Source organism: Anomaloglossus baeobatrachus, chromosome 5 (assembly GCF_048569485.1).
Source record: "Anomaloglossus baeobatrachus isolate aAnoBae1 chromosome 5, aAnoBae1.hap1, whole genome shotgun sequence".
NCBI lineage: Eukaryota > Metazoa > Chordata > Amphibia > Anura > Aromobatidae > Anomaloglossus > Anomaloglossus baeobatrachus.
Window position 1 is genome coordinate 544,507,797 of NC_134357.1, and position 9,044 is coordinate 544,516,840.

Below are 9,044 nucleotides of genomic sequence, written 5' to 3' on the forward strand. Positions count from 1 at the left end.
TAGCAGTGATATGAGAGCTCAGGTGTGTGGTTGCCGGTGGAGTAATCCCGGAACCATAGCAACGATGGCGTACAGAGCCCTAGATCAGAAAACGCTCCAGGCATACCTGATAAAATCTGCACGGTGAGGGGGCTATCGGGACCTCACCGACTGTGTAAAGTTCGGGACACAGTAGCAATGGGAGAACCGGGGAACAGGACCAGAGGAACCGACCCACAGGGTTCAAGCTACCTGTCATACGGACTAACCCTGAAAGACAATCAGGAGGGGACCCCCAAACGCTCTAAGCCACAGGGACCCACCAACCAGAGACCGGTGCAGGGGAAGTAAGCCACCAGGTCACGATATTGGCATGGAAACTAAGGGGACCAGAGGTGAGGACCAGCCGCCATCGGGTTGCCAGTAACAGTGTGAGTAAAACACCAATTACACTGCAACCCCTCTCTGTGTGGTCACATTCTTTCTGCACCCCGGCGTCACTGGCGGACTTACAAGTATTTTCCATCGTCTACCCCCCTGGGACCAGGCCCTACTTGCAGCTGCCATTATCATCAGCCACAGTGAGACTGTGCAGCGGTGGCTCCCTCTTTAAGGCTGCAACCCGCAAGTGGCGTCAAGACAAACTATTATGTTTACTCCCTGTAAATACCCTCCTTTTTTTAAAAGCAACCCCCAGGGTCACAGAACCGGGTCCCAGCCACTACACCTGTGATACTTCCCCAGTTAAACCAGGCCCAGGACTGTGTACCCCATAACCCTAGGGCGTGACAGACAGATGAGGATGAGATGTAGGATGGTGCAGCACTGGGGAGGACGGGTAGATGATGTAGGGTGCTGCAGATCTGTGGGGAGGACGGGTCGGTGATGGACAGAGATGGGTAGGGGATGAAGGTGGTGCAGATCTGTGGATTGCTTTGTGGTTGAGAGAGAACTTTAGATTGTACTCTGTAGCGGATGGGCAGCAGGTGGCACAGGGTAGAGGCATCGGTTTAGCGTTTTGAGTGAGCTATGATGCTGGCTGCTGCATTCAAAAGAGATTTCAGAGGTTTATTGGGGGGTTAAATTCAATTTTGGGTTATAAGTTGCTTCATAATACAATTTTTTTTCCTTTCTTGCTCCCCTGCAGTCACCAGAAACCCATAATTACACAATTAATTAAATGCACTTCTAACTATTTTAATTTCTTTTTTTCTTTCAGGTTTTGACATAGATCTGCTGCAGAATTGATGATGGAATTGCCGTACTCTTTGCTTTGTGTGGATGACGCGTCCTACATGGGGGGGGGGGGGGCTGTACATATTTTTATCCATTTCAGTTGCCTTTATCCTGAGTTTGTTGCTCTATTGCTTTGTAATGAATGAATTTTGGAGGGGGGGGGGTTATAAAGTTTCACTCTTCAGGAAAAAAGTTTACTTTAAAATGAGTTTTGTGCCATTAATATCTGAAGTTGAAGTAAGTTTTAAATGCATCAGAAATAAGAAACAAAACAGTAAAGTCTAAATTTTACAATGTAAAAAAATGTGTTTTTGTACAAGTTTAATTGTGATAAATATAATAAAGTTGTATTTGTACAATATTTAGTTCTGTTATTTGTATTTAAATCTGTTTATTTTATTTAAATATTTCTGTGAAAATGTTTATGCCAAATTTATCTTTTGAAGTAAAATTACTAACTTTTGACGAGTGATGGAAATGTTTGTTTTGTTTTGTTTTTTTTCTTCCCCCTTTAACACATTCAGTATGTAGTTATAAAATTGGTCACTGTTAGTTTCCATATTGATATTTACATTTTAATTACATGCATATGCAGGAAAAGTTTTATGCATCTGTGTAAAGCCTAAGGTCCTTATAAGAACATGACGTGGACAAGAAAAATACTTTTGTAACAATGATGTTCACTTGCAAAAGCTGCGTGGATGAAAATCTCCTTAAGGCCGGTGTCACGTTTGCCTCGCGTGTATCTCGCACCGTGAGACTCGCTCATTACCTTTCACGGACTCGCACTTTCCTTACAGGAGTGTCTCAGCTGCATAGAGATGCATGCAACCGACCTGCTCCTGTGAGGAGAGTGTGAGTCTGTGACGGGTGATGCACCGCAAGATACACGCGAGGCAATCGCAAGTGACACCGACCTAAGGACTGTTTCACACGGTGTGTTTATTTAAAAAATGAAACTCTTAATACATGCCTGGACAGAAATGATGATCCCGTAACATAATATTTGGTTGCACAACCTTTCAAGGCATCAAACCATTCCTGTAACTGTTAATGAGACTTCTGCGCCTCTCGACAGGTATTTTGGCCGCTCCTCAAGAGACCTCATAACAACCACCAGGTCACCAGCCTATGGAAATCCTCTCGGACCATGGCAAGCATGGATTGAGGGGCTTGTCATTGAGGAACTCAGATATAATAATTTTCAAATCGGAAGCATTGCTATTAGGGATATACCTCGCCACTATTCGATGCGCAATGTAAGTCTATGGGAAGCCCGAATAGTACCGTGTTTTTCCAAAAATAAGACAGTCTAATTTTTATTTTTTTTTTGCCCCCAACCCCCCCCAAAAAAGCACTATGGCTTATTTTTGGAGGAGGTCTTATTCTCGGAGAAACACGGTTGGGGTAAGTTTACCCCCCACTTCCCAGGAGACTCATACCAGACCAGGACGTCTGCGTGGCTCCCAGGGCCTCCTGTGATCTCCGGTCGGTGCTGCACGCCGTCCTACCCTGCTGCTAGCTGACACTGACACACACAGCAGATCACACACACAGCAGATCACACACACAGCAGATCACACACACAGCAGATCACACACACAGCAGATCACACACACAGCAGATCACACACACACAGCAGATCACACACACACACAGCAGATCACACACACACACAGCAGATCACACACACACAGCAGATCACACACACAGCAGATCACACACACACAGCAGATCACACACACACAGCAGATCACACACACACAGCAGATCACACACACACAGCAGATCACACACACACACAGCAGATCACACACACACACAGCAGATCACACACACACACAGCAGATCACACACACACACAGCAGATCACACACACACACAGCAGATCACACACACACACAGCAGATCACACACACACAGCAGATCACACACACACACAGCAGATCACACACACACAGCAGATCACACACACACACAGCAGATCACACACACACACAGCAGATCACACACACACACAGCAGATCACACACACACAGCAGATCACACACACACAGCAGATCACACACACACAGCAGATCACACACACACAGCAGATCACACACACACACAGCAGATCACACACACACACAGCAGATCACACACACACACAGCAGATCACACACACACACAGCAGATCACACACACACACAGCAGATCACACACACACACAGCAGATCACACACACACACAGCAGATCACACACACACACAGCAGATCACACACACACACAGCAGATCACACACACACACCAGATCACACACACACAGCAGATCACACACACACACAGCAGATCACACACACACACAGCAGATCACACACACACACAGCAGATCACACACACACACAGCAGATCACACACACACACAGCAGATCACACACACACACAGCAGATCACACACACACACAGCAGATCACACACACACACAGCAGATCACACACACACACAGCAGATCACACACACACACAGCAGATCACACACACACACAGCAGATCACACACACACACAGCAGATCACACACACACACAGCAGATCACACACACACACAGCAGATCACACACACAGCAGATCACACACACAGCAGATCACACACACAGCAGATCACACACACACAGCAGATCACACACACACAGCAGATCACACACACACAGCAGATCACACACACACACACAGCAGATCACACACACACACACAGCAGATCACACACACACACACAGCAGATCACACACACACACACAGCAGATCACACACACACACACAGCAGATCACACACACACACACAGCAGATCACACACACACACAGCAGATCACACACACACACAGCAGATCACACACACACACAGCAGATCACACACACACACAGCAGATCACACACACACAGCAGATCACACACACACACAGCAGATCACACACACACACAGCAGATCACACACACACACAGCAGATCACACACAGCAGATCACACACACACACAGCAGATCACACACACACACAGCAGATCACACACACACACAGCAGATCACACACACACAGCAGATCACACACACACACAGCAGATCACACACACACACAGCAGATCACACACACACACAGCAGATCACACACACACAGCAGATCACACACACACACAGCCACACACACACACACACAGCCACACACACACACACACAGCCACACACACACACACACAGCCACACACACACACACAGCCACACACACACACACAGCCACACACACACACACAGCCACACACACACACACACAGCCACACACACACACAGCCACACACACACACAGCCACACACACACACAGCCACACACACACACAGCCACACACACACACAGCCACACACACACACAGCCACACACACACAGCCACAGCCACACACACACAGCCAGCCACAGCCACACACACACAGCCACACACACACACAGCCACACACAGCCACAGCCACACACACACACACACAGCCACACACACACAGCCACACACACACACACAGCCACACACACACACACAGCCACACACACACACAGCCACACACACACACACAGCCACACACACACACACAGCCACACACACACACACACAGCCACACACACACACACAGCCACACACACAGCCACACACACAGCCACAGCCACACACACAGCCACACACACACACACACACACAGCCACACACACAGCCACACACACAGCCACACACACACACACACACACACAGCCACACACACACACACACACACACAGCCACACACACACACAGCCACACACACACACACAGCCACACACACACACAGCCACACACACACACACAGCCACACACACACACACAGCCACACACACACACACAGCCACACACACACACACAGCCACACACACACACACACAGCCACACACACACACAGCCACACACACACACAGCCACACACACACACACAGCCACACACACACACAGCCACACACACACACACAGCCACACACACACACAGCCACACACACACACACAGCCACACACACACACAGCCACACACACACACAGCCACACACACACACACAGCCACACACACACACAGCCACACACACACACAGCCACACACACACACAGCCACACACACACACACAGCCACACACACACACACAGCCACACACACACACACAGCCACACACACACACACAGCCACACACACACACAGCCACACAGCCACACACACACACACACAGCCACACACACACACACACACAGCCACACACACACACACACACAGCCACACACACACACACACAGCCACACACACACACACACAGCCACACACACCACACACAGCCACACACACACACACACAGCCACACACACACACACACAGCCACACACACACACACACAGACACACACACCACACACACAGACACACACAGCCACACACACCCCACACACAGCCACAGCCACACACAGCCACACACAGCCACAGCCACACACAGCCACACACACACACAGACACACACACACACACACACAGCCCCACACACACACACAGCCCCACACACACACACAGCCCCACACACACACACAGCAGCCCCACACACACACACAGCCACACACACACACACACAGCCACACACACACACACAGCCACACACACACACACAGCCACACACACAGCCACACACACACACACACAGCCACACACACACACACACACAGCCACACACACACACACAGCCACACACACACACACACAGCCACACACACACACACACAGCCACACACACACACACACAGCCACACACACACACACACACAGCCACACACACACACACACAGCCACACACACAGCCACACACAGCCACACACACACAGCCACACACACACAGCCACACACACACAGCCACACACACACACAGCCACACACACACACAGCCACACACACACACAGCCACACACACACACAGCCACAGCCACACACAGCCACACACACACACAGCCACACACACACACACACACAGCCCCACACACACACACACACACAGCCCCACACACACACACAGCCCCACACACACACACAGCCACACACACAGCCACACACACACACACACACAGCCACACACACACACACACACACACAGCCACACACACACACACACAGCCACACACACACACACACACAGCCACACACACACACACACAGCCACACACACACACACACAGCCACACACACACACACACAGCCACACACACACACACACACACAGCCACACACACACACACACACAGCCACACACACAGCCACACACAGCCACACACACAGCCACACACAGCCACACACACAGCCACACACAGCCACACACACACACACACACAGCCACACACACAGCCACACACACAGCCACACACAGCCACACACACAGCCACACACACACACACACACAGCCACACACACACACACACACAGCCACACACACAGCCACACACAGCCACACACACACACAGCCACACACACACACAGCCACACACACACACAGCCACACACACACACACAGCCACACACACACACACAGCCACACACACACAGCCACACACACACACAGCCACACACACACACAGCCACACACACACACACAGCCACACACACACACACAGCCACACACACACACAGCCACACACACACACAGCCACACACACACACAGCCACACACACACACACAGCCACACACACACACAGCCACACACACACAGCCACACACACACAGCCACACACACACACACACACACACACACAGCCACACACACACAGCCACACACACACAGCCACACACACACACAGCCACACACACAGCCACACACACACACAGCCACACACACAGCCACAGCCACACACACACACAGCCACACACACAGCCACAGCCACACACACACACACAGCCACACACACACACAGCCACACACACACACAGCCACACACACACACACAGCCACACCCACAGCCACACACACACACACAGCCACACCCACAGCCACACACACACACACACAGCCACACACACACACACACAGCCACACACACAGCCACACACACACACAGCCACACACACACACAGCCACACACACACACAGCCACACACACACACAGCCACACACACACAGCCCCACACACACACAGCCCCACACACACACAGCCCCACACACACACAGCCACACACACACACAGCCACACACACACACAGCCACACACACACACACAGCCACACACACACACACAGCCACACACACACAGCCACACACACACACAGCCACACACACACACAGCCACACACACACACAGCCACACACACACACACAGCCACACCCACAGCCACACACACACACACAGCCACACACACACACAGCCACACACACACACAGCCACACACACACACAGCCACACACACACACAGCCACACACACACACAGCCACACACACACACAGCCACACACACACACAGCCACACACACACACACAGCCACACACACACAGCCACACACACACACAGCCACACACACACACAGCCACACACACACACACAGCCACACCCACAGCCACACACACACACACAGCCACACACACACACAGCCACACACACACACAGCCACACACACACACAGCCACACACACACACAGCCACACACACACACAGCCACACACACACACAGCCACACACACACACACAGCCACACACACACACACAGCCACACACACAGCCACACACACACACAGCCACACACACACACAGCCACACACACACACAGCCACACACACACACAGCCACACACACACACAGCCACACACACACAGCCCCACACACACACAGCCACACACACACACAGCCACACACACACACAGCCACACACACACACAGCCACACACACACACAGCCACACACACACACACAGCCACACACACACACACAGCCACACACACACAGCCACACACACACACAGCCACACACACACACAGCCACACACACACACACAGCCACACACACACACACAGCCACACACACACACACAGCCACACACACACACAGCCACACACACACACAGCCACACACACACACAGCCACACACACACACACAGCCACACACACACACAGCCACACACACACACACAGCCACACACACAGCCACACACACACACACACACACACACACAGCCACACACACACAGCCACACACACACAGCCACACACACACACAGCCACACACACACACAGCCACACACACAGCCACACACACACACAGCCACACACACAGCCACAGCCACACACACACACACAGCCACACACACACACAGCCACACACACACACAGCCACACACACACACACAGCCACACCCACAGCCACACACACACACACAGCCACACACACACACAGCCACACACACACACAGCCACACACACACACAGCCACACACACACACAGCCACACACACACACAGCCACACACACACACAGCCACACACACACACAGCCACACACACACACACAGCCACACACACACACACAGCCACACACACAGCCACACACACACACAGCCACACACACACACAGCCACACACACACACAGCCACACACACACACAGCCACACACACACACAGCCACACACACACAGCCCCACACACACACAGCCCCACACACACACAGCCACACACACACACAGCCACACACACACACAGCCACACACACACACAGCCACACACACACACACAGCCACACACACACACACAGCCACACACACACAGCCACACAC